The 27,879-nt window shown below is 33.9% G+C and overlaps 1 pseudogene; it reads right to left on the reverse strand.

The window, feature by feature from the left end:
• The window catches only part of LOC139841942 (uncharacterized), a 178,320-nt pseudogene that overhangs the window by 20,786 nt on the left and 129,655 nt on the right, over positions 1 to 27,879 (reverse strand).

The following is a 27,879-nucleotide window of genomic DNA, read 5'->3' on the forward strand; positions in this document are numbered from 1 at the left end:
TATTATTATTATTATTATTATTTTTGTACTAATATATTTATAATTATTAATTATTAATAATAATTATAATTATTTATAAAAAAAAATAATAAATATCAATTGAATAAAACATAATAAGTTAAACATCATTTTCTCCTTTTTATTTTCTGTTCAATCTATAATTTAATGTCGACCCCATTCAACAAATACGAACAATCATGAGTTGGCTTCACTATTGTAAATTGATGTGCACTTGTAACTGATTTTGTTTCTTCTTCCCATTATATCTAATTATTAACTAGTGTATTATATATACATTCTACATGCATATATGATGGAACCATAACCCACTAGTTTGCCTTTACTAGTTTCATTTATATATAATATACATATATGATATGCTTGCAACAACCATCACTTTAATTAATGGATCCATTGATCCATATCCACACTCATCACTCTTTCTAAACTGCAACTACCAATTATCTATTTATTAAACTAATAACCATTTCTAACAACTAACAAATACTTCTACCGAAATATGCAGAATAATTTAAAACCACTTGCAAGATTCATCACTTATTGATAACACTACCCTAGCACAAATATATGTAAGATATGTATACATACATTTACATTTACATAGAGATAATCTTATATTACTAACTATCACCTTTCTTCTCCAAACTAACCATCAACATAACCTCTACACCACCCTCACCCCATCGGCTACCACCACGGCACCACGGCACCACACACATCAAACTTTGCTTGACTTTTAATTGTTTTTGTTTCGATAAATTAAAAACACCACTAGGAATTGTCACCACAACCGTTACCACCACAGCAACTATTCCACCACCATCACAACCTATCACTAATCACCACCTTGAAACTACTTGTCGATAACCACCACAAACAAACCACTTCAAACCGCCATGTTACAGCTGGGTTCTATGTTCCTATATGGTTAACCAATTACACTGACACCACTACAAAACCATTAACAATCAATCATCACCAAACTTCGATCCTTGCTACTGTCTAATTGTTAATGATCGAATGTAACCCTGAAGTCAAACCCATTTAATTGTTACTATTGGTGTTATTGGAAACAACCAAAACCCATAACCATCGGCTCATTATCTCCATCAAAACCATCATTCATACTCGCCACCAATTCTTCACTGTTTCCTCATGATTCGTGCATGTGCGAATCAGCTGCTAAAGCTGCTATTTTTTCCTGTTTTTTCCACTGTTACAACCGATAATAGCATTTTTATTTGAGCTGTGAAAATACACTTTCCGAAAAAAAAAAGAAAAAAAAGAAAATCAATACCAGTTTGTCGACTTGCAAGTGGCAAAGAAGAAATCAATTAGATGTCAAATGGTAGGGCCTTGTGGGTATTATATTGTCGGTTAATATCTTGTGTATCTGTTTTATTTTTTTTTCGAAACCTGCCACTCCACTGAAACCGCAAAATAAATTTCCATATTGGTACTTGGGTCGTTAGGTTTATACTAGTTGGGCCATCATTTTCTTTCTTTATTCAGGTCTTATACTTACATTGTTGGACCACAACATCCTGTTGGGCCGAAACAATTATGGACCCAACTGTTTATTGCCGGTTACTATTGCTGCTTCGACCTTCTGTGGTGATAAAACATTGATGATCACGATGGGTGTTAGGATGATGTAGATGAGATGATGGTTAAGCTGAATCACGATGGCAAAGGATACGGAGGATGAAAGTTACATTCATGATGATGATGATGAAAAGCTTCGATGATGAGAAATAGTAACATCGATGATGATAGCGAATGTTCATGATGATGATGTATGATAATGTGAAGATGAAGATGATGATCGTGATCAGACATGGAACAATGGAGATGACGAAATGAAAATTCAAGATGATGAATAGTCTGGGTTTTGATTTTTGGAAGGAGAAGAAGTCACAGTTAATGGTTTAATAGGTATAAGTTGTGTATAAAAACAGAAAAGTAATTGGCAGAGGAATGGCTTTAGTGGGTTGGTGTTACCCGAGAGGTCTTGGGTTCGAGTCCGGGCAATTGCAGTTTATTTTTTTGAGATTATTATTGAGGTAGTCACCACCTTTTTTGTTATTATCATTATTATTGTTATTGATATTATTATTATTATTATTATTATTATTATTATTATTATTATTATTATTATTATTATTATTATTATTATTATTATTATTATTATTATTATTATTATTATTATTATTATTATTATTATTATTATTATTATTATTATTATGGTTATTTTTATTATTATTAGTATTATTATTATTGTTAATGTTATTGAGATTATTAGTAATATAATTATTATTATCTTTACAAATACAAGTATTAGGATAAAATTATCATTTATTATTATTATGATAACAACTACTATTATTAGTATTATTATGAAAATAATAAAATTATTGTTTTTCATTAACACTAGTATTATGAAAATAAGTATTATGATAAAATTTTCATGTATTATGATTGTAACTATAAGTATGAAATTTGTTATTAATATCACTAATAGTTGTGTTGGTACTATTATCATGATAGGGTTATTATTATTATTATTATTATAATTATTATTATTATAATTCTTATTAGTATTATTACTTTTATTATTCTGCTTATTTAAAGTATCACTATGATTAAAATTTTCAATTTTATTAAAATTAAAATTATTATTATTATATTATAATAAATAAAGATTTTGTACATAAAATATATCTAATACATATACTATAATTATATTAATATTACCTATAATTATATATTAAACATATTAATATTTTTATGTATACAAAATAAGCATATATATATTATATAATTTAAAATATTATATATATATAAAAATTTAGTAGAAATTATATATAAACTACAACACTAAATATATAAGTATTATATAATTAATAGATGTAATTATTTGATTACCAATATATGTGTTAACATATATAAATGATATAGGTTCGTGAATCCGAGGCCAACCCTGCATTGTTCAAATGTCGTCATATGTATTTTTACTACAAAATACAGTACAGTGAGTTTCATTTGCTCCCTTTTTAAATGCTTTTGCAATATATATTTTTGGGACTGAGAATACATGCGCTGCTTTTATAAATGCTTTACGAAATAGACACAAGTGATCGAAACTACATTCTATGGTTGAATTATTAAACCGAATATGCCCCTTTTTAGTCTGGTAATCTAAGAATTAGGGAACAGACACCCTAATTGACGCGAATCCTAAAGATAGATCTATCGGGCCCAACAAGCCCCATCCAAACTACCGGATGCTTTAGTACTTCGAAATTTATATCATGTCCGATGGAGGATCCCGGAATGATGGGGATATTCTTATATGTATATTATAAATGTCAGTTACCAGGTGTTCAATCCATATGAATGATATTTTTGTCTCTTTGTATGGGACGTATGTTTATGAGAAATGGAAATATGAAATCTTGTGGTCTATTAAATTTATAAAATGATTATTTATGTTAAACTAATGAACTCACCAACCTTATGGTTGACACTTGAAAGCATGTTTATTCTCAGGTACGAAAGAAATCTTCCGCTGTGCATTTGCTCATTTTAGAGATATTACTTGGAGTCATTCATGACATATTTCAAAAGACGTTGCATTCGAGTCGTTGAGTTTATCAAGATCATTATTAGGTCAATTATAGTTGGATATATTATGAAATGGTATGCATGTCTGTCAACTTTAGATGAAATGAAAGATTGTCTTTTCAAAACGAATGCAATGTTTGTAAAATGTATCATATATAGGTCAAGTACCTCGCGATGTAATTGATGTGTTGCACGTGGTGTACGAAAATACTATTATTTTTAATATGAAATGCGATGAAATATTACACAAGTTTTAATTAATTTACGGATGGAATATACCTAAACGTTGCTACAACACTTATAGGCAGTGTACCTAATCGTAGAGTAGTGCAGTTTTTAGTAAGTCCGGTTCGTTCCACAGGGAGCTAGTGAAGTTTAACACTATATTTTTAAAACTATATTTTTACAAAAATATAAATAAATATAAGTAGTATTATTATTATTATATAAAGGGGGGTTTTTTACCGTTTAGTGACCGGTTTGTCGATTTTAAAACTTAAGTTACAATTAAAACCTAATGCAAAATATTAAATATAAATATATCTTAATTTTAAAGCGTAAAGTAAATGACAATAATTAAAATGACAGAAAATTTAAGTGCGATAAAATATGAAATAAAGGAATTATGCTTATTTAAACTTCCGTAATCATGATGTTTGGCGTGTTGATTTTAATTTAGTCCGATGGGTTAATTGTCCTTTGTCCTGGATTATTTAATATGTCCATATGGTTTTTGTCCATAATGGTCCATCAGTCATAAATATAAAGTGCGAGTGTCCTCGTCAAATTACCCTTATGTCCGAAGTCAAATATTCCAACTAATTGGGGACTTAAACTATAATTACACCAAGTGTCCTTGTATATAATTCACCCCTGTTTTAATTAGTCAATTAACTATTAATCCATCCCCGTGTCCGGATAAATGAACAATTATTAGTACTTATAAATATCCCGCCCATCGTGTCCGATCGAGTGTATGTGGTTATTTATAGGTACGTCCAATTGTAATTTTTATATTAAATTAACGAACTGTCATTCAATTAACAAATATAAAACCCATTAAAAGCCTATAGTCTAATTTCCACAAGTGTCGGTCTTTTGTCCAAACCCCAATTATGGTCCAAAGTCCAATTACCCAATTTTAGTATTTAGCCTAATATCACGATTACTTCGGTATTAAATAAGCATAATAACGGCTTAGCTACTAAACAATAATGAAAATAATATAAACATAACTTACAGTGGGTATTAATAGCGTAGTATTACACGGGCAGAGCTTCGACTTAAAACCCGTAAAACATTTCTTACAATAACCCAATTATTATTAAACTTAAATTAAAATTAAAATTAAAATTAAAATTATAAATATATATATATATATATATATATATATATATATATATATATATATATATATATATATATATATATATATATATATATATATATATATATATATATATATATATATATATATATATATATATATATATATATATATATATATATATATATATATATATATATATATATATATTACATACGTAAAGAGAAAGAGAATTGAAAAAGGTGTACTTAAATTCATCGATTACATGGCCTTTTATAGGCAAATGATTAATTTGAATTTTCACTTATGACCCCTGAACTATGCTCAATTAACAACTTTTTATTATTTAATATTATTCTTATTATGAATTATTTAAATATTATATTATATTCTTTTGCATAGTTGACTTGTACTTTCAGCTCCGTTGCGTCGAGCGTTGAAAGTTGGTTCATGCCTCGGTTCCGGATTTTCGAACGTCCTTTCGTACAATTTTATATCGTGTACTTTGCGTTTTGCATCTTGTATTCTTGTAATTTTGAGACGTTCCTCATCAATAATTTGAACCTCTTGAATTGTATCTTGTACTTTTTAGCTTTTTGGACCTTTGTGTCTTTAAATCGTCATTTTCGCCTTTTATCTTCGCACTTATTTAATATAAACGGATATCACTTGAAAATGGAACAATTGCAACTAAAATCTTGTCTTTCTTGGGGAATAATGCTATGAAATATATGTTCCTTTTTAGCCTTATCAATATCCCCACACTTGAGCGTTGCTTGTCCTCAAGCAATACAGTCTTGAAATAATATAATACATCACACGAATCACTTCTTTATTCTTCACACTTTGTACATCAGTGATTTTGATATGGCGGTATAAACAATGATAGTAACAATAGAACCATGGTTAAAGGTGGGTGTGTCATCCACAGTTGCCTCGGGTTTAGGTCAACGACACTTGCAATCAAATAGCCGATTTACTTTCGGTTTCCAAAGCAAAGTGCACATTTGAAAGGCGGTTTACAGTCCCACATGACTATAAAAATGTAGATCCTTTAGGAAAATTGGATCTTTATGAAAACATTTGATCTTTTTGAAAATTCATTCTAGCTTTTACCCTAGACAAGTTTTCCGATTTGATCCACCATTGGTGTTGCAAAATATATTTGTGGATCAATAGTTTGGCTAAAAACTTTTAGGCTCGTGTAATCCACTGCTATCCCTGTATCGGAAAGCACACATCCAGTTTATTTGTCCCGTATATTACCTTTCGGTAAACTACCGTCCGGTTGTAAAGGAAAGCGATGAACAAGAAACTGTTAAGGCAATGTCTAATGACATGCATTTGATTATGGTCTTTTTAACGTGTCGGATGCTAGTACTATCCTTGGTAGGAGCAATAGTAAAGATCATCCTTTGATTTTTCGGTCTGGCACAAGGTCCTGTCTCCGACCATGCTATGCAACCACCGTTCTTACGGTTGACACCCGATTTGGTTCAGGTGACCTAATGAATTCCAGGTGAATTCCTAGGATTTTACGTTCAATGGTAATGAACGCATTGAAAATGGGTTTCAGAAAACAAATCGGTTTGTATTTTTGATCAAAATATTTTCTCGTTCAAGCTCGAGTTTAGATATCATCGAATTCCATGAGTTTGAATTCTCAATCTTTAAGGTCAATCTCAAGGATTGAGTAATATCAGACTTAAAAGCTGATTTTTAATCTTTAAGGAGATTATCCTTTCTGGGGATCTGATTCATTAGTCTTATCAAGCTAATTTGCACGGTGCCCCCCCATTGTACGAGATAAATCCTTCTCATGGTTAGGATAAATCTGACCACTTGGCGACCCTGTTTGATGCTGAGGTCCGTGGATTTCCTGCTGATTTTAGAGATGACTTTTCTAGATTTTTCGTCAACCTACAGCTGGTTTGGACGACAACTTCATGACCTAAATCAAGAAGCGCGTGTCTTTTTCGGAAGACTTTACTTCCTTTTAATGATGGAATTGATTCATCGTGTAGATCCATCTTTCTTTAATAAATCGGGTAAAACAGTTAATTTAGTCCAAAACAAAAACACCTGCAATAACTTTACAGAAACATGTGATAGATAGTTTTTAATTGAATAACTTGGTACATTCTCCCCACACTTAGTTTCTTTCTTTGCCTTTTTATTCTCCTTTATTCCATTTTAAATGAATTCAAGCGTTTTAGGTTGTTTCTCAATTTATGCCCTTTCTGAGGTAACGATAATTTCGGTATTAACACCTAGTTTTCACCGTTCATAAATATGTATAAACATAATTTTGACTTCATTTAATTGAAAATTTTTCAAATTTTCACAAAATTTGGCAAATAAACCAAGTGCAAACCCGAGAGAATTTATAACCCTTCCCCACACTTGAGATCATGCAATGCCCTCATTTGCATGAAATCAGACTATAATTATAAATTCATGAGGGTGATTAGTGTAGAAAAGTGATTAAGAAACCTAGTTTGTACTTACAAAGCTCTTCGAATGATAGATGGCGCGCCTCATCGTTCATTCCTTAATGTTGTTTTATCACACATATTTTTCTTCAAAAACGGTTGCTTTTCTGAACTGTTTGCTAATTTTGAAAATGCGTCTTTTACCCTAACTTATCATGCATTTTTGTTAACGAGTTATGCACTAACCCGAACCCCTAATTTAACGTTAAGTGGGGTTAGACTTCCCCACACTTAGCTGACGACATGTGAAGTCGGTAGAATAAGTTCCACAAATTAGAATAGTGAGCCAATTATTTATATCTCGGGTGGTGTATAATATATCAATGGGTTTAAAGTTTAGACTCACCCGATCGTCACTATTTAATTCTTTTTTAAGTGTAGCTTTTAGTAAATGGATATGTCTCTTTTCTGGTTCTTGGTCAAATGGATCGATATATTCCGACATACATATTTCTATAGGGTTGACAATTCCTAAAAATTTCTTTCGTTCATCCTCGGGATCAAAGGTTTCACCTCTATTACCCAATTGGGTGAAATCCGAGGTGTCATTATCTATTACAGCTCGTAGTTCATCTTCGGTAGATGATTTGTCTATTGAGAATATTGGGTTGGAAGGTTGTGGAATGGTGAATTTTGGGATCGAAGTAGATTCTTCTTCATTAATGGTACTTATCGGTCCCACCACTTTAGTCTCGGGGGTATAATTTTCAACGTTATCGTTTTCCCAAGAGTACCAATTTGTCACCCTTACTTCTTCTTCATCCATAGATGGATCGATGATTTCGTCGGTAGAGGCTAATGTGTCGATATGCTGTGAATTTGGTAAGACTGAATAAAAAGTATCATCGGGATAGTTGGTGATTTCGGAGCTCTCGAATTCATCAAAATTCGATGATTTGAGATTTTCTTGCACACGACTCCTCAGATCAACAGGTGTGTAGTCTGATAGAGTTTCAGCTTGCCTAGTTACAAACTCTCTCAATTGTTCATTTTGAGCATCGAGTTTTTCGAGTTTGATTTTCATATTGTCTAAAGAATTTTCAGACACATAATTTTCCTCGTCTTCTGGTTGTTGATTTTGGATAAATTCTTGGGAATAATCCCATTTAGAATTGTATTCTTTGTCATCGTTCCATTCAGGTTCCGTGGGTGCGTAATTTTCCATAGGAACGTAATAGTAACATTCCCATGTTGAGTGATAATCTCCACAGATTTCACAACCAGTTATTGTTTCGTCATTCGTGATCCAAGATTGACTGAACGAATTGTCATCAACACTCGTTTGAGAGTATTGACTTAATTGATTTTGGAGTTCAAAAAGAGTTTCCAAGGCCTTGTTTTCAAAATTTTTCATTTTATTGCGATGGCCAAATTTTAGCTACAATGTGGTACATTCACTAATTTTCCTATTAGTTATAAAAATAGAAAAACTTATATAAGTTGTCCAATTAATAGACTTTTCTGATTTTGCCCACGTTTCGAATAGCCAAAAGATGCAGCAGGTAGCTAGGACCCTTTAAATCGGAAGCCCACAACTAGCCACTAACAAATCCAACTATTACTACGAACCAGAAAAATGTCAACGTCCATTAATTTAACCGCTTAAATAATTTTTCTTTCCCGTTTGAAGAATTTAGATAAGAAATATAGAAAATTCTAAGTCCTAAAAACTAGAATGTCGAGAAATAAGAAAGAAATAGATTGCGCGTCGAAAAGTGTCGAAAAAAATAAAAAGGGTCGAAAAATAGGTGTCGAAAAATAAAAATAAGAAAGTAGCGCGAAAAACGGCGTCACAAAATTCTAAAGCACCTAAATCTTAGTCTAAAGAAATAGCACTTAAGGGATTTTACGGCAAAGCCTAAAAATTCTAGAAATAAAAATAACTATGGCAAAACTAAACTTAATACTAAAAATTGTAACTATAGTCTAAAAATCTAAAGGTAATAAAACTTAAAAAAAAATATTATTTATTATTTTTTTTAAAATTTTTTTTTAAAATTTTTTTTTTAAAATTTTTTTTTTTTAAAAATATTTTTTTTTTACAATTTTTTTTTTTTAAAAACGAATTTTTTTCTAAAAAAAACGTTTTTTTTTACAATTTTTTTTTTTAAAAAAAATGATTTTTTTTACAAATTAATAATTTTTTTATAATTATAATTTTTTTTTCAAAACTTTTTTTTTAATTCATTTACTATTCATGAATAGTAAATGAAAATAAATTAATTAATTTACTATTCACATGAAAGCGACATGATAGAAATTATTAATTATAAGTTTGTAAGACCCAAATATTTATTGTAGATAATGTATTTATGGTGTACTATGCATGTATGAAGTGTACGAAGCATGTACGTGTTGCTTGCTCGAACGTTGGAGGAAACTGGACATTGTCTGAAGTGACAAGGAGTGTACGTATCTTTTCAACCCCAAATAAAGTTGGTGTTAATGTTTCAAAGCCTTACCATTGGAAAGAAAATCTTATTACGTTTCCAACGATATTTGATTCATCAAAAACGGAGCTACGGTCAAAAAGTTATGGCCAAAACAAGTTTCTGAAATCTGACCTGCAGAGTGGAGCGGCGCTCCACAATGTGGCGCGGCGCGCCGAATGGGTCAGAAGCAATTTTCAGCCTTTTTAAAGGCTTTAAATGAAGGGTACTTTGGTCTTTTCACTTGGGGTCGGTTTAGGGTCATCAAAACTGATCCTTTGAGCAGTTTGGATCAAATTCTCACCAACCAAAAACACTCTCAACCATTTTTAGAGAGAGAGTAAGGGTTTAGAGAGAGAGGGCTTGATTTGGGGAAGAAGGAGTCGATTTCTCACCAAAGCTCGGGTTCTAAAGTTGTTCCTTTCGTTCTTGGCTACGCGGTGATAGTATTGGTAAGCTCAAACTCCGAATTTCAATTATTTGATTTGATATTCAAGTTAGGGTTTGAGTTAATTTGTTGTAAAACCCTTTTAGGTGATGAAGTGACTTTAGTGATGCTAGTAATCGGGTTTATTGTTATTGTTGGTGGATTTCGGTTTGGTGAACAAATTGGTTATGTTTAGAACTTGAAATTGGGTTTAATCACTAGGTTTAGTGATTGTGGAAGTATTGAAACCTATTTAGGGTTATTTGGTTGACTAACTTTGACTTTGGGTCAAATTAGGGTTTGGTGGTGATTATGACCCAATTGGCGATTTAACAAAGTTTATAAACTTAAAATGGATTAAGTTGAAGTGTTAAACCGAGTTAAATATGTTTTGGTGTCAAAACTTGCTAATAGCGTGATATTGATTTCTTATGGGTCAAACTAGGGTTTAAGTGTCATTTTGGGCAAGATAGGTGTTTAACACCTATGATCGGGTTTAATTGGCGTATTAAGACCATTCTCACTTGTGTTAGTGATTATTGGTTAATTTTGGGCGCGTTTTGCACTTGGAAGTGCATTTGGGTCAAATTTGCACTAAGTGTCAATTTGGGTTGATTTGTGAATCCATTCTAAGTGTATTGTTGTAATTATGATAATGGAATAGGTATTTTCCATTGGCGAGTTGCAGATTATTTGGAAGCTTTCATCAAGACTTCAAGGTGAGTGTTAATATCCTATATGCATATGTATGTGTAGGATGGGTGCGGGTCGGGTGAAGTGATTCTCGGCTTTAGAGCTCACTTCACATGTAGGTGGATTTGATGGACTTGTGCATAGGTCCAATTGGCACGGTTGTGCGTTTTGGTTGACTACCTTTAGCAAAGTACACATTTTGGGTGTACGTTATCACACGTGGTTGTGAGTGGAATAATTATGCGTATGTGTATATAATGTATTTATTTGTGTCGTATGAATGTGGCATTGTCGCGTTGCTTAAGACACCACATGGTAAAGAAGTGGATGTCGCGTTGTTTAAGACACCATAATGTATTGGAGTGGATGTCGCGTTGTTTAAGACACCACCCATCGTATCGAATGGCATGTGGAATCGTCGCGTTGTTTAAGACGCCACATTGGAAAGGGTGAGTGAGTCGCGTTGTTTAAGACATCACCCGGGGGATTAGTGACTACGCGTTGATTAAGTAGTACTAACGGATGTTACGAACTCCAACGGTCTTGTATGTACCGTTTCCCTTGTTCGAATTGGTTAACCATGGTTGTATGAATTATGTATTGGCATATTTAATTATGAACTATATGCTATTGGTATTGCTAGCTAATGTGGATTTGCGATTATTGGTATATGCACGATATGTTGCATGATTGACGAATTGCTAATTCGTGATTAATGTTGTATTGTCGTGATGTAGTTAACCCTCCGGGTGTAGTTATTGGCGTTGTTCACATTGACGTTGGTGAACTTACCTTATTGATGGTATTATTAGCTTGTTGCTTAGTGATCGTACGGTATACTTAGATTAGCTTGCCTTTAGGCTTGGACGCTCCGGTATGCGGTATTTGTTTATTTATGTGGCGTGTCCATTTTATGCATATATATGTATGTAGTATATTATCATTCACTAAGCGTTAGCTTACCCTCTCGTTGTTGACTCTTTTTATAGATTGCATGCGGATTGGTGGCTCGGGTAAGCGCGAGGACTAGAAGACTTGCATAGTTTGCTTTAGAGACTTGCTTTTGGATTGTTTAGGATTGGGTAGCGTATCCCCAATCGCCATGCTCGGCTTCGTTTTGTATTAAAAGTCTTATGGTCAAATATTGCATTTTGGTACTCAAGGGGTAATTTGGGTCGATGTGGGACCCGCTTCGTAAATTTGATTTTATTAATTAAACGTGCTAGTTTTTCATATATGAAGTCATGGTTAAAAGCGTTTTAGCTAAATGTGTCGGGAACTAGTCAAACATTTTCATTAAATTGACTTCCGGGGACAGCGGGCTGTCCAGGTGGTTTGGCGCGCCGCGCGGCCACCTGGCGCGCCGCGCAGATGGCCTGCACCAGAAATTTTTTTTTGTTTTGTTTGAAATTTCGTCGTGTTTGGTCGGTTACGGTTTGGGTTGTTACAAGTGGTATCAGAGCATGGTCTAAGGGATTTAGGTGACTTGAGATAGGTGCCTAGACTTAGACTTTTGTGTGTGCTTAATTTGTTGCGGGACTTGTAGGATTACGGGTCGGAATGGGTTTAGTTAGTGCCTTGTTTATAGGTTGACTAACGTATATATTAGTAATACGGATATTATTAATATGCTTTTGTGTTGTGGTAATAATTCTCACGTGTGTTTGTATCGCGTAGAATTTTGGTTGTGTTTGTTCTTATCATCGAGCGAGGCGGTCGTTGTACTAACGAGTCGATGCGGCGTGTGTGCGTAATAAGAACTTGCAAACCTTATTACGGGTACAAATCGTGTCTAACAAGTGATGTACGACGAGTGTTTAGCAAGATGGGACGGTGTTGTGCGTGCGGTTTTATACGTTCGTGGACTAATCGTTTTGCATTCTTTTGAATGACGACGCGAAACGAGACCGAGGCGAATGACGCGGAGTTTAACGCTAGAGTTGCGGCCGCCGTTGCGGAGCAAATGGGTGCGTTGGAAGAAAGAATGGAAAGGAGGTATTCCGAACTTCAAAGTAGTAGTGAAATGGAGCGTTATCTTAAGAGCTTCATGAGGACTAAATCCCCGATGTATGACGGAAAGTCGGATCCTTTGGTGAGCACAACTTGGATTTCGGACGTCGAAGGGTGTTTCCGTACTATTGATTGCCCTCCCGAGAGAAAGACGAGACTCGCTACGAGTTTGTTGCGGGGTAGGGCGAGGAATTGGTTGGATGGTAAGATTGATCTTGTCGGTGGTGAAACGTTTATGGCCTTATAGTGGGACGAATTTAAGGAGGAATTCTTCGAGGAATTCCGGACTTCGGCCGATTTGTGGGAATTGCGTAATGAGTTGCGAAATTTGCGACAAGGATCTATGGATTTAAATACTCTCAAGACGACCTTTATGGCGAAGGCTCGTTTTTGTCCGGAGTATTTGGGAAGTGATCGTTTGTTAATGGGGGATTTCTATTGGACTTTGAATGACGACTTGAAAAGTAAAATTAGTCGTGGTCAAGCGAAATCGTTTTCGGAATTATTCGACTTGGCTAGGGGTTTCGAGTCGCATACACGATCGAAGAAGGGTGAGCCTTCAAGGGATATAAGGGTTGTTCCTTATGGTGCTCCGAGTAAGAGGACTAAGGGTCCGAGTGTGAGCACGGGTGGTACGCGGACGAGTATATCGAATTCTAGCGCGTCTAGATGTTACAATGGTGGCATGAGGGGTCACAAGTCTTGGGAATGTTCGATGCCGTTTGAGTTTGAGTTGTTAATGCCTTGTGTTGTGCATATTGTTGTTATGGGTGACGTTCCTAATGGAAGTACCCTATGGTGACGTTTGATTGTCGGGCGAAGGGCGTAAGACTTGGTGCAACCAAGCATTCCTTGATATTTGAGAAATGTTTCTACCAAGCCACGGAAATGGTTTTGGTGTTCGATTGTTAAGCGCGTGTTCGCTTTTATGTTGAAGTGATGAACCATGAGGTTCGTCGGGTGGTTGGAACCCTTGAGATCGAGTGTTTTTAATCTCGATGTGTGTTGGTAATGGAGTCTACATGATGCAACATTAGGTGCCTCTTTTATACCTACTAGCGTGGTGTTCGACTCCGATTGAGTTGCGGTACGCTTTCGTTCAAAGTGTATAAGGATTGGTTAAAATCCTTCATGTGCTCAAGGTTTGGAGCAAGGTATGGTAACGGGTCGTGTGAACCCAATTGTTTGTAAAGTCTACCTTTGGTAGCATTGTACGGTTGTACGAGTTGTGGATATGGAACGTAGTTCCAAGTGAGGGAGTGGCACTCCCGCACGAGGAGGTTTTAGTGTGAGATTTCGGATGATGCTTTTGTTAGATCCGGAAATTTGGTCGAGACCTAGTTTTTTTTTGGTCGATTTGTGGTGGAGTACAATTTTGGTTCAAGTTGTACTATTGGTTTGGATTTAAATTACCACCGAGGTGGTAATGTGGTAAATCTCATTGAGAGATAATGGATGTGTTTGGCGAGCAAGGTGAAATCCCTCGGTTAAGGGATGTGCGTATCGGATTCTCTTCTAGAGAAATATTGTTTTGTGCCTATGTTTGATATAGATGGTTCTTGCTCGATAGTGTAGACGGTTAGCGGTATCCGTTAGGGTTCACTATAGTGTAGCGGAGCGCGATGTTGCACTATTCGTTGTGTGAGGTATTGTTATAGTGGTGAAGCATGACTTTCGGGGTCCGCTGACTTCATCATGAGGTATTGTTATATCGGTGAAGCATGACTTTCGGGTCCGCTGACTTCATCCGGTGTTGAGTGATCTATCAGTTGTTTTATACTCCTATGGTGGGATCGTGAGGACCATGTTGTGTGATTAGGGATGCGATAGCCGTGTTTCGCTCACATGTTGTTACGGGTGTGACAATAGTCGATTTTGTACACCTTAGGTTTAGCGTTGCCATAGTCGTTTTGGGCGCTTTTGGTTTTAGCCGTTGGATTTTGATGCTATGGTAGTTGCGTATAGGTCGTATTGCGCACTACAAGGGATGTTAGTGATTAATGTTATCCGTAAGGATTTGTTTGGTTCGGTCTTCATCGTTTCGGATTGTTGACCTTAAGTTGAGACTTGGTTGCTTTTAGCGTTGTCCTTGGTAAAGGTACGCTAAGGAATTGATATCTCGGTACGAGATGGATCGAGTTTTTCCCGATATGGGAAATTGAGCAGGTTTCAGTGCTCGGATTGTGGTTTTGATAAATCACGGTTGACGACTTTAGTTGTTGAAAGTGATCCATTGGGAAGAATGGTCTAGGAAAGTTCGTATTGGGACTTGAGTGAGGATCGTTAAGCAGGTCCGGATTGTTTAAGTGGAGAAGATCACGAGGACGTGATCGAGTTTAAGTGGGGGAGAGTTGTAAGACCCAAATATTTATTGTAGATAATGTATTTATGGTGTACTATGCATGTATGAAGTGTACGAAGCATGTACGTGTTGCTTGCTCGAACGTTGGAGGAAACTGGACATTGTCTGAAGTGACAAGGAGTGTACGTATCTTTTCAACCCCAAATAAAGTTGGTGTTAATGTTTCAAAGCCTTACCATTGGAAAGAAAATCTTATTACGTTTCCAACGATATTTGATTCATCAAAAACGGAGCTACGGTCAAAAAGTTATGGCCAAAACAAGTTTCTGAAATCTGACCTGCAGAGTGGAGCGGCGCTCCACAATGTGGCGCGGCGCGCCGAATGGGTCAGAAGCAATTTTCAGCCTTTTTAAAGGCTTTAAATGAAGGGTACTTTGGTCTTTTCACTTGGGGTCGGTTTAGGGTCATCAAAACTGATCCTTTGAGCAGTTTGGATCAAATTCTCACCAACCAAAAACACTCTCAACCATTTTTAGAGAGAGAGTAAGGGTTTAGAGAGAGAGGGCTTGATTTGGGGAAGAAGGAGTCGATTTCTCACCAAAGCTCGGGTTCTAAAGTTGTTCCTTTCGTTCTTGGCTACGCGGTGATAGTATTGGTAAGCTCAAACTCCGAATTTCAATTATTTGATTTGATATTCAAGTTAGGGTTTGAGTTAATTTGTTGTAAAACCCTTTTAGGTGATGAAGTGACTTTAGTGATGCTAGTAATCGGGTTTATTGTTATTGTTGGTGGATTTCGGTTTGGTGAACAAATTGGTTATGTTTAGAACTTGAAATTGGGTTTAATCACTAGGTTTAGTGATTGTGGAAGTATTGAAACCTATTTAGGGTTATTTGGTTGACTAACTTTGACTTTGGGTCAAATTAGGGTTTGGTGGTGATTATGACCCAATTGGCGATTTAACAAAGTTTATAAACTTAAAATGGATTAAGTTGAAGTGTTAAACCGAGTTAAATATGTTTTGGTGTCAAAACTTGCTAATAGCGTGATATTGATTTCTTATGGGTCAAACTAGGGTTTAAGTGTCATTTTGGGCAAGATAGGTGTTTAACACCTATGATCGGGTTTAATTGGCGTATTAAGACCATTCTCACTTGTGTTAGTGATTATTGGTTAATTTTGGGCGCGTTTTGCACTTGGAAGTGCATTTGGGTCAAATTTGCACTAAGTGTCAATTTGGGTTGATTTGTGAATCCATTCTAAGTGTATTGTTGTAATTATGATAATGGAATAGGTATTTTCCATTGGCGAGTTGCAGATTATTTGGAAGCTTTCATCAAGACTTCAAGGTGAGTGTTAATATCCTATATGCATATGTATGTGTAGGATGGGTGCGGGTCGGGTGAAGTGATTCTCGGCTTTAGAGCTCACTTCACATGTAGGTGGATTTGATGGACTTGTGCATAGGTCCAATTGGCACGGTTGTGCGTTTTGGTTGACTACCTTTAGCAAAGTACACATTTTGGGTGTACGTTATCACACGTGGTTGTGAGTGGAATAATTATGCGTATGTGTATATAATGTATTTATTTGTGTCGTATGAATGTGGCATTGTCGCGTTGCTTAAGACACCACATGGTAAAGAAGTGGATGTCGCGTTGTTTAAGACACCACAATGTATTGGAGTGGATGTCGCGTTGTTTAAGACACCACCCATCGTATCGAATGGCATGTGGAATCGTCGCGTTGTTTAAGACGCCACATTGGAAAGGGTGAGTGAGTCGCGTTGTTTAAGACATCACCCGGGGGATTAGTGACTACGCGTTGATTAAGTAGTACTAACGGATGTTACGAACTCCAACGGTCTTGTATGTACCGTTTCCCTTGTTCGAATTGGTTAACCATGGTTGTATGAATTATGTATTGGCATATTTAATTATGAACTATATGCTATTGGTATTGCTAGCTAATGTGGATTTGCGATTATTGGTATATGCACGATATGTTGCATGATTGACGAATTGCTAATTCGTGATTAATGTTGTATTATCGTGATGTAGTTAACCCTCCGGGTGTAGTTATTGGCGTTGTTCACATTGACGTTGGTGAACTTACCTTATTGATGGTATTATTAGCTTGTTGCTTAGTGATCGTACGGTATACTTAGATTAGCTTGCCTTTAGGCTTGGACGCTCCGGTATGCGGTATTTGTTTATTTATGTGGCGTGTCCATTTTATGCATATATATGTATGTAGTATATTATCATTCACTAAGCGTTAGCTTACCCTCTCGTTGTTGACTCTTTTTATAGATTGCATGCGGATTGGTGGCTCGGGTAAGCGCGAGGACTAGAAGACTTGCATAGTTTGCTTTAGAGACTTGCTTTTGGATTGTTTAGGATTGGGTAGCGTATCCCCAATCGCCATGCTCGGCTTCGTTTTGTATTAAAAGTCTTATGGTCAAATATTGCATTTTGGTACTCAAGGGGTAATTTGGGTCGATGTGGGACCCGCTTCGTAAATTTGATTTTATTAATTAAACGTGCTAGTTTTTCATATATGAAGTCATGGTTAAAAGCGTTTTAGCTAAATGTGTCGGGAACTAGTCAAACATTTTCATTAAATTGACTTCCGGGGACAGCGGGCTGTCCAGGTGGTTTGGCGCGCCGCGCGGCCACCTGGCGCGCCGCGCAGATGGCCTGCACCAGAAATTTTTTTTTGTTTTGTTTGAAATTTCGTCGTGTTTGGTCGGTTACGGTTTGGGTTGTTACAAAGTTACATAATATACCCCTGAAGTATTTAATAAATACGACTTTTTAAAAACTTTACGTATCAAATTTTGATTCTAAAATATTATTATATTATTATATTCTATTTCAATATTATTATATTATTATATTTTATTTCAATATTATTATAATTAAAAATATAGCGTTTTAGCGCTCCCCGGCAGCGGCGCCAAAAACTTGATGTGTTGCACGTGGTGTACGAAAATACTATTATTTTTAATATGAAATGCGACGAAATATTACACAAGTTTTAATTAATTTACGGATGGAATATACCTAAACGTTGCTACAACACTTATAGGCAGTGTACCTAATCGTAGAGTAGTGCAGTTTTTAGTAAGTCCGGTTCGTTCCACAGGGAGCTAGTGAAGTTTAACACTATATTTTTAAAACTATATTTTTACAAAAATATAAATAAATATAAGTAGTATTATTATTATTATATAAAGGGGGGTTTTTTACCGTTTAGTGACCGGTTTGTCGATTTTAAAACTTAAGTTACAATTAAAACCTAATGCAAAATATTAAATATAAATATATCTTAATTTTAAAGCGTAAAGTAAATGACAATAATTAAAATGACAGAAAATTTAAGTGCGATAAAATATGAAATAAAGGAATTATGCTTATTTAAACTTCCGTAATCATGATGTTTGGCGTGTTGATTTTAATTTAGTCCGATGGGTTAATTGTCCTTTGTCCTGGATTATTTAATATGTCCATCTGGTTTTTGTCCATAATGGTCCATCAGTCATAAATATAAAGTGCGAGTGTCCTCGTCAAATTACCCTTATGTCCGAAGTCAAATATTCCAACTAATTGGGGACTTAAACTATAATTACACCAAGTGTCCTTGTATATAATTCACCCCTGTTTTAATTGGTCAATTAACTATTAATCCATCCCCGTGTCCGGATAAATGAACAATTATTAGTACTTATAAATATCCCGCCCATCGTGTCCGATCGAGTGTATGTGGTTATTTATAGGTACGTCCAATTGTAATTTTTATATTAAATTAACGAACTGTCATTCAATTAACAAATATAAAACCCATTAAAAGCCCATAGTCTAATTTCCACAAGTGTCGGTCTTTTGTCCAAACCCCAATTATGGTCCAAAGTCCAATTACCCAATTTTAGTATTTAGCCTAACATCACGATTACTTCGGTATTAAATAAGCATAATAACGGCTTAGCTACTAAACAATAATGAAAATAATATAAACATAACTTACAGTGGGTATTAATAGCGTAGTATTACACGGGCAGAGCTTCGACTTAAAACCCGTAAAACATTTCTTACAATAACCCAATTATTATTAAACTTAAATTAAAATTAAAATTAAAATTATATATATATATATATATATATATATATATATATATATATATATATATATATATATATATATATATATATATATATATATATATATTACATACGTAAAGAGAAAGAGAATTGAAAAAGGTGTACTTAAATTCATCGATTACATGGCCTTTTATAGGCAAATGATTAATTTGAATTTTCACTTATGACCCCTGAACTATGCTCAATTAACAACTTTTTATTATTTAATATTATTCTTATTATGAATTATTTAAATATTATATTATATTCTTTTGCATAGTTGACTTGTACTTTCAGCTCCGTTGCGTCGAGCGTTGAAAGTTGGTTCATGCCTCAGTTCCGGATTTTCGAACGTCCTTTCGTACAATTTTATATCGTGTACTTTGCGTTTTACGTCTTGTATTCTTGTAATTTTGAGACGTTCCTCATCAATAATTTGAACCTCTTAAATTGTATCTTGTACTTTTTAGCTTTTTGGACCTTTGTGTCTTCAAATCGTCATTTTCGCCTTTTGTCTTCGCACTTATTTAATATAAACGGATATCACTTGAAAATGGAACAATTGCAACTAAAATCTTGTCTTTCTTGGGGAATAATGCTATGAAATATATGTTCCTTTTTAGCCTTATCAGTAATCAACTGTTGTGAATCGTTTATAATCGATATGGACTTCGTCCGGATGGATTAGGACGGGTCCTTTCAGTTGGTATCAGAGCGGTGGTCTTAGCGAACCAGGTCTTGCATTAGTATGTCTAACTGATAGTTGTTAGGATGCATTAGTGAGTCTGGACTACGACTGTGTCTACATGTCAAAAGTTTTGCTTATCATTTTTGTCGAAAATCATCTGCTTATCATTCTTAGGAAATCACTTACTCATTACTCTTAGTCTAGACACGTTTTACTGCATTGACTGCATGAATAGTGTATAGACAAAATTCATATCTTAGCGTATCTGCTACTTCATATCTTAGTGTATCTGTTACTGTAACTTTGCCTGACAACTTCCGTAGATTCCTCCGTAACTTATGAGATTTTAGTATTATATATGCATATGTAAATTATGTATTGCAGGGTACTAATCTACATCCTATAATCTATTTCTTATCGAAAATCCTTCATCTAATCGTATGAGATGAATCCTGTAACCAGTTCAAATCCCTCAGATTCCGATAGTTATTCCAACAGCTATTCCAACATAGATGTTCACCTAAGCTCCGAAAACAGCGTCATCGGCATGAATCAACCAATCAGCCATTATCAATTCATTTAATTGGTTCGTAGTTGACTTAATTAATGGAAACGCGCAGAAGGCAATCCCTTCCACCAGCCAAATTCACCTATTGACAATGAATCTGAAGCGTTTACCGGCGAACCTGTTCGAGGCACCATTTTCAGTCTCATTTCCAGGGTAACTCGACAAGATTATATTGTATCCATAATTCTGAATCTTATTTATCCACTCGTTCCGACCGACAATCATCCTGGAGTAATAAGTCAACAAACTTCGCGCTTGAATAATCAATTCGGAGAATATGGTGTAAAATGTACCAGCTTCAGCAACATCACCTGCACCAACAGTACCATCAATAACAGCACCAATACCATCAACAATCCATGCTTCAATATCATCATCTGTACTTTGAGTATGATCTTCGTTCTACGTATCGTTCTACCTCATTTATCTTCGTTCGACATGGCGAATATGTAATCTCTAAAGTTTTAGAGATTATTTATTCTAGTTCCAACCGAAAACTAAATGAGTTTAATATTAAGTTAACTCATTAAATCCATGATTACATCTGAAGAAAATATATATGTATATATGTTTTCATAAAGATTGTAATTAAAAATTCTTTTATACAAACTGTTAATGGTGAAAACATTTTAACGGGTAGGTAATACCCGAGGGATATTTAAGATTTTACATTAATAAGTTACATTGTACGTTCTTTGAATCTGATTCAACAGTCATTTACTATCCTACTTGCAACCACAGCTATACGAATCCGTTCATCACAGAATAACCATTTTCATTCAATTTCATATTTGGATTTTGACCTATCAGAATCCGACAAGTGGCATAATGAAGAAAACATTGGACAAAATAAAATTTGTTAGAAACAAACAAATTAACTATGAGAAATTTTGTTAAGAATCCACGCTAACAAAATCCTAGCTAACTGTTCCTAGCTAACTGATTACATTTTATTTATCGCAATTTATTTTATCGCAATTTACATTCTCGCAATTTTATTTATCGTCATTAAATTACTGTTATTTACTTTACGCACTTTATTTTTCGTTATTTAATTTTCTGTTATTTATTTTACGCACTTTAAATATCAGGACACGTATACAAGGTTTTGACATATCATATCGACGCATCTATATATATTATTTGGAATCACCATAGACACTCTATATGCAGTAATGATCGAGTTCTCTATATAGGGTTGAGGTTGATTCTACAATAATATATATAGTTTGAGTTGTGATCGAGTCTGAGACGTGTACTGGTCATGACACGTATTAATTAATTCGAATATTATATATTAAATTATATATGAATTATTGAATTGCTAATTGTGGACTATCAATAGAGGACCACCAACATTGGACAATTAAAATGAATTAAAATATTGTTTATAACATATGAAACTAAACAATTCTTCAAATTTGCCACTTGATTTCATCTTAAATCTCATTGTATCTTGACGATTACAATCTGCCTTCAAACCTTTCATGATTCTTGAAAACACCTCAATCGAGAGGATGAACTGATGTTATGCGAGGTGTATACGAAATAGTTTATATTTTTACTAGGAAAAACTATTAAATACGATACAATTTTATACAAGATATTTATTTATTTATAGAATGGATATACTTAAACCTTGCTACAACACTTATAGGCAGTGTACCTAATCGTACAGTAGTGTAGTTTTTAGTAAGTCCGGTTCGTTCCACAGGGAAATCTTTAAACAAAGCTCAACGCTATATTAGTTTACTTTTATAAAAATACAAATATATATATAAGTAATATTATTATTATAAAGGGGGTTTTTACCGTTTAATGACCGGTTTGTCGATTTTAAAACTTTAGTCGCAGTTAAAACCTAATGTAAAATATTAAATAAATAAAAGACTTAATTCAAAGCGTAAAATAAATAACGATAATGAAATTGCAATAAAAGTGCGATAAAATAAACTTGCGATAATTAAAAAGTGCGATAATTAGAAGTGCAATTAAATATAAAATAAAGGAAATTAAATATGAAATAAAAGAATTATGCTTATTTAAACTTCCGTAATCATGATGTTTGACGTGTTGATTTTAGTTTTATGCCCATGGGTTAATTGTCCTTTGTCCTGGATTATTTAATATGTCCGTCTGGTTTTTGTCCATAACAGTCCATCAGTCATAAATATAAAGTGCGAGTGTCCTCGTCAAATTATTATTATACCCGAAGTTAAATATTCCAACTAATTGGGGATTCGAATTGTAACAAGGTTTTAATACTTTGTTTAATGAATACACCAGGTTATCGACTGCGTGTAAACCAAGGTTTTACTACTTTGCTAACAATTACACCAATTACCCTTGAATGTAATTTCACCCCTGTTTTAATTATTCTAGTGGCTATTAATCCATTCCCGTGTCCGGTTAAATGAACGATTATTCGTACATATAAATACCCTGCCCATCGTGTCCGATCGAGTGTATATGGTAATTTATAGGGACGCCCAATTGTAAATCTTTATATTAACATTAACAAACTATCATTTAGTTAAACAAATATAAAGCCCATTAATAGCCCATAGTCTAATTTCCACAAGTGTCGTTCTTTTGTCCAAACCCCAATTATGGTACAAAGCCCAATTACCCAATTTTAGTAATTAGCCCAACATCATGATTACTTCGTTTTAAATAAGCATAATAATAACTTAGCTACGAGACATTAATATAAAAAGGTTGAACATAACTTACAATGATTAAAAATAGCGTAGCGTTACACGGACAGAATTTCGACTTACACCCTTACAATATTCGCTAACATACCCTTATTATTAGAATTATAATTAAAATTAAAATATAAATTATATATATATATATCGTTTACGTATGATAAGAGAAGAAAAAGATTATCAATTGCGATCAGAATTCGGTTGCTTTTATAGGAAAAGTCGAATTTTGGGGCTCCGCGACTCGCGGCAAAATCCTCTTCAAACTCCGCGAGTCGCGGAGAATGAATTTACAGCTCACACCCTTGGAGTCTTTCTCTGCCGACGGTTTTATAATATATATATAATATATATATAATTAATATAATTAATTATATATTATATTATATTTATATGCCTAGTTAACTTGTAATTTTTAGTCCGTTGCGTCGAGCGTTAAGAGTTGACTCTGGTCCCGGTTCCGGATTTTCGAACGTCCTTGCGTACAATTTAATATCTTGTACTTTGCGTTTTGAATCTTGTACTCTTATAATTTCGAGACGTTTCTTATCAATAATTGGAACCTTTTTGATTGTCTTTTGTACTTTTGAGCTTTTTGGTCGTTTGCGTCTTCAATTCGTCGAATCTGTCTTTTGTCTTCACCTTTTATTATTTAAACGAATATTACTTGTAAATAGAACAATTGCAACTAAAAGCTTGTCTTTCTTGAGGAATAATGCTATGAAATATATGTTCGTTTTTAGCATTATCAAATATTCCCACACTTGAGCGTTGCTTGTCCTCAAGCAATATTGTCTTGAAATACTAGAATCACTTCTTTATTCTTCACACTTTGTACATCAGTGATTTCTATACGGCGGTATAAACAATGGTAGTAACGATATGGTTTACAGTCCCACATGACTATAAAAATTTAGATCCATTAAGGAAATTGGATCTTTATGAAAACATTTGATCTTTTGAAAATTAAATCTAGTTTTTACCCTAGATAAGTTTTCCGGGATAACCCTTTACCGGTGTTTGCAAAATATTTTTGTGGGTTTGGTGGGGTTCAGAATTGAAAATTTTAGCTCAAAACTTGCTGTTTTGTGTCACCCACTTGCTAACCTTGTATTAGGAAAGCAACACGTCCAGTTTACTTGTTCCGTATATTACCTTTCGGCAAACTACCGTCCGGTTGTAAAGGAAAGCGTTGAACAAGCAACTGTTAAGGCAATGTCCCGTGACATGCTTTTGATTATGGTCTATAACGTGTCGGACGCAATTACTATCCTTGGTAGGAGCAATAGTAAAGCTCACCCTTATAATTTTTCGGTCTGGCACAAGGTCCTGTCTTTGACCACTATGCAACCACCGTTCTTACGGTTGATACCCGATTTAGTTCTGGTTACCTAATGAATTCCAGGTGAATTCCTAGGATTTTACGTTCAATGGTAATGAACGCATTGAAAATAGGGTTTTCAGAAAACAAATCGGTTTGTAATTTTGATCAAAATATTTTCTCGTTCAAGCTCGAGTTTAGATATCATTGAATTCCATGAGTTTGTAATTCTCAATCTTTAAGGTCAATCTCTAGGATTGAGTAATATCAGTCTTAAAAGCTGATTTTTAATCTTTAAGGAGATTATCCTTTCTGGGGATCTGATTCATTAGTCTTATCCAGCTAATTTGCATGGTGCCCCCCCATTGTACGAGATAAATCCTTCTCATGGTTAGGATAAATCTGACCACTTGGCGACCCTGTTTAATGCTGAGGTCCGTGGATTTCCAACCGATTTTAGTGATGACTTTTCTAGATTTTTCGTCAACCTATAGCTGGTCTGGACGACAACTTCATGACCTAAATCAAGAAGCGCGTGTCTTTTTCGGAAGACTTTACTTCCTTTTAATGATGGAATTGATTCATCGTGTAGATCCATCTCTTCTTTTCTTTCATCGGGTAAAACAGTTTAGTTTAGTCCAAAGCAAAAGTATTTTCAGTTATTTGTTACAGATATATGTGACATATGTTTAAAATAACTTGGTAAATTTTCCCACACTTGGCTTTTTATTTTTCTTTTTATCGTCCTCTATTCCATTTTAAATGAATTTTGACATTTTAGTTTGTTTCTTAATTTATGTCCTTTCCGAGGTAACAATAATTTCGGTGTTAAAACCTAGTTTTATCGTTCATAAATATGTATAAACATGATTTTGAATTCATTTAATTGAAAATTTTGAAAAATTTTACTAGAATTGGGTAGTCAGTATATAAGACTAGGGCTGTTCTTTTTTATCAGAGAGCACTAGATTCTAATACAACTACTGCTTTACTAGTATTTTTAATGGTAACCAAGTGTATAAAGTAAAAAATTTTAAAATCCGAAAGAATTTAATCCCTTCCCACACTTAAGATCTTGCAATGCCCTCATTTGCAAGAAATCAGTAACAATTTAAATTATTGAGGGTGATTTGTGTGAAAATGATTAAATTTTACCAAAGTTTCCAAATATATTGGCGTTTGTTTGCTGAATGATAAATGGTGCACATCATTTGTTCATTCCGTCTTGTTGTTATTTCACATATATTTTGCATCTTGTTCATTCCCTCCTTGGTCTATAGAGATGCAGCCACCATATCCTACGTATGACCCTGCCGAAGCATTCTATAGCACCTATGGTTATGCCTGGAACCCCTATTGGTACCAATATCATCCTTAGTTTACTTATTATTTTTTTTATTTTGTAATTTGTAATTATTGATACGTTTAATACTTTTGTTAATATTGTAATCATTTTTATAATTGTCTAACTTTTATTCTTAGATTTTAATAATTTTTGAATGTGGGGTAATATACCAAACTTCAAAAAAATGTATATATGTTTGCAGTTTATCTTATGTACACAACAGGGTAAAACAACGCATTTTCAAAGACTGGCATTAAGTTCAGCAAAAGCAACTAATTTTAAAAATCATATTCTTAACTTAATGAGATAAAGTAAATTTTTGTTTTTAAATTCACACAACTTAAATATAAAATTCAAAATTATTATTAAAAATTCACACCAAACTTAAAATTTGAAATGCATAAAATTAAAAATTTATATTTTAAAAATTCACACCAAACTTAATTTAAAAATTCATAAATTCATATCAAACTTATATTAATTTTTCAAATATTTACAATTTTTTAAAAATATTGATATTACAAAGTTTACAATATTTATAAAGGGTTCAAATATTAATTTTTTTAAAAAAAAAATGGTAAAAATAAAATTAAAAATCTTTTTGTCTTTTTATCCCACTTTAATCAATCAAATATTATCAAAAATATGCGCCCCTCTTTTCGGTAAAGTAATTTCGGTTCCAAGACCTAATTTAACTCATGACGAATTTTTGAAATATTTTGTGTTGATTGATTAAAGATATTTATACCTTAAGAATAAACGTTAAATTTCGCAGTGATGTAATAAATTTTTGAATGATATCAATAATTTCGGTCGCCAAACCTAATTTTATTTAATACCAATTTAATACTTTTTAGCGAACAAATTAGCGTATATTATTAAAAGGTTAAAAATAAAAATAAAAATAAAAACTATACAGACATACCTGTGGAATAGATTTCTTAGTTATATGATCTATCCCATTCATAAGATAGTCGGTTTAATTGATTTTCCATGGCTACATAGGCGTAACCTCGAGCATTCAGTGTCTTTTCTTCTAAACATATGAACGGTCCGTCTCTGCATAAAGTAACAAATTCGGTATTTGAATAGGTTTGATTATTTGAACATTTACCTCCATGTGACCATTTTCCGCATTTGTGACATCTTTCTAGGTGTCGTGCTCTTTTTTTCGCTGCGGATTTTGATTTTTCTTTACCAAATTGTAATTTATTATCTTCGCATCTGGATTCTTTTCTAACTCCGTCCATTCTTTCTCTGATTACTGATACTAATTCACTCGGTAGTATGTCATTATTACGTTTAGTGATCAAAGCGTGTAGCATTAGACCATGGTTTAGTTCACAGGCAGTCTTCATTTTGTAAAAACCTAAAAAAAAAATTCAGAATGGGGGAAGAAGACTAGTTCTTTAGGGTCTGCTAGGGAAAGACCATTCGGGTTCCATTTTCGAGAACTACACGAAAACAGACAATCTAACTCTAACAGAAATACATATTATCCTTTAAAGACTTGATTCTCCCCACACTTAGTTAGTTGTGGTATCGAAATTGTGATTAACTTCATTGTCGAATTCCATCGGACTATCTATGTAGTGTTTAACTCTGTGACCATTAACTTTAAATTCAATCCCATTTGAATTTATTAATTCTATCATTTCGTATGAGAAAACTCTTTTGACTATGAATGGTCTAGACCATCTTGATTTCAATTTTCCAGGAAATAGCTTGAATCGTGAATTGAAAAGAAGAACTCTGTCTCCTTTAAATTCTTTTGAACTTCTGATT

The sequence above is a fragment of the Rutidosis leptorrhynchoides genome, chromosome 4 (assembly GCF_046630445.1).
Source record: "Rutidosis leptorrhynchoides isolate AG116_Rl617_1_P2 chromosome 4, CSIRO_AGI_Rlap_v1, whole genome shotgun sequence".
NCBI classification, from domain to species: domain Eukaryota; kingdom Viridiplantae; phylum Streptophyta; class Magnoliopsida; order Asterales; family Asteraceae; genus Rutidosis; species Rutidosis leptorrhynchoides.